Raw genomic sequence first — 2208 nt, 5'->3', positions numbered from 1 at the left:
CCGGGGGAGGGAACAAACCCCATCATATCTGGGCACCTTACCCTTCCACCCCTCCTCCACATCATTTCACTAAGGGGAGAGTCACAAAGCTGGAAGGGCCACCCACAGGTGATTACCTAGGCGGATACGAGCCTATAGAAGACATTGATCTGCCACCTCCACGTCCCCGTTAAGGCTCCCCCCTGAGACAGGGGAACTTAACCTGGAACCTCAACTGTACAACCTGCTAAATGCAACCCACCGCCTCCTTAATTTTACAAACCCACCATTGGCAGGTGATTGCTGGCTTTTCATGTCCTCGGGTCCTTCCCAATATGTAGCAACCCCAGTAAGCCTCCTCAAGCAGAGAGGGCATGAAGCTCCTCTCAACTCTACCAGTACAAAACCCAGAGTAAGAAATATACAGCTATTCCAGAAAGCCCCCAGTTGTATCTACAATTCAAAAGGATACTATTCGGTTGGGGAACTGACTGCTGACCAATGCGCTCAAGTTCAAAACTGTACAGCTACTGCCAATGGATGTACAGTTGATCGGCTATGGTGCAGCAGCCCGGGAATCTTTTTTGTCTGTGGGACCTTTGCTTATCAGTGCCTGCCAGCTAACTGGAAGGACATTTGTACACTGGCATTCCTCACCCCCCAAATAAACATAGTGCCCAATAATCAGACCCTCCCTGTGCCTTTAATAGCTCACTCACGGTCAAAGAGAGCTATCCAATTTATACCCTTATTGATTGGACTGGGGATAACAGCTGGGATAGGAACAGGCATAGGAGGAATTGCTTCATCAGCCGCATACTATAATCAGTTATCCGCAGAGCTAACAAGTGACATAGAGCAAGTGGCAAAGTCCATAACAACTATGCAGGACCAACTGGACTCCCTAGCATCAGTGGTCCTCCAAAACTGGAGAGGGTTGGACTTACTCACTGCCGAAAAGGGAGGGCTTTGCCTTTTCTTAAACGAAGAATGTTGCTTTTATGTAAATCAGTCGGGAATAGTCAGGGATATGGCCCAGCAATTGCAGGACCAAGTCACAAGTAGAAGGCAGGAATTAGCAAATTCCTGGAACAGATGGAGCAATATCTGGAACTGGGCATCGTGGCTTGTTCCATTATCTGGCCCTATCTTTATGCTTCTATTGGCACTGATATTTGGTCCATGCATTCTTAATGCCATAATTCGCTTTATTAGCTCCCGGATGAAGGCGATAAAGTTGCAGCTCTTAGTGACACAATATAGGCCTTTGGGACAACAAGAATCCTATGGAATTTCTAAAGTCTAGTGTTGATGCTTATCCAAAAGTGGAAAAAGCATCAAAAGGGGGGAATGAAGAAGAAGATAGCCCTGGAACAGGGTTGTAAAACATGGTAAACTGTCAATTAAAAGCTGTAACCTCGGACAGAGCTGTGAGGAATTGCCCATTAGAGCCCTGCAAAAGCTCAGGACCAAGATAAGAGGCACCAAGCACAGATAAGCACCCATTCCTGCCCTTCTTTGTCTCCACTTGTAAATAAACTTCCCAAAGCAGGCCTCCCCTGCTCTTCTTATCTAAACAACACTAGGTTCCTAGCTCACTACCAGCCCAATTAACCTAAACAATCTAACTCACTGGTTAGGACACCATGACCTGAGCACATCTTTGTAACCTGATGCCCTACACTACCTTTTAAATATCTTGTGAATCCTTTGTTCAGGGCTCAGACACTGGTACATGTCTGGGCCCGCTAGCGTAAAAATAAAAAAACCTGAGTTCTCCACTCCTCCGAGTGTCGCTTGGTTTCTCCTCTGACTACCCTGCCATAACACATCCACTTCCTGTGTACTAGGCTACCTGAGTCTCCCCTTCTTAAGTGACAGTTTGAATTTTCTACATAAAATATTGATTCTAGACTTCTGTGCTTAAACTTGTCCCATTTTCAGGAGGAGTATGCAATAAGGTCACAGTGAGGATAAGAGGCTGGCGCTGGGTCCAGAGGGCCAACAAACTAAAACATATCTCCAAAAAGGAAGCCTGATTGGCAAGGACTGCTGGAGTTTTCCATTTTCAACTCAGCAGTTTAGCATGCACCGCTCCCCTACCTTCCCATCACTCAAGGACTTGGGGGTGGGCTCTGTACCCATTAGCCAATCAGAGCGGCTGTTCAATCGCCTGCACCACCCGTCCAATGAGGAGCGACAGTGTTAGGTGATTCATGTTGCCTTCTT

The sequence above is a fragment of the Castor canadensis genome, chromosome 14 (genome assembly GCF_047511655.1).
Source record: "Castor canadensis chromosome 14, mCasCan1.hap1v2, whole genome shotgun sequence".
Taxonomy (NCBI): Eukaryota; Metazoa; Chordata; class Mammalia; order Rodentia; family Castoridae; genus Castor; species Castor canadensis.
This window is presented reverse-complemented; position numbering follows the sequence as displayed.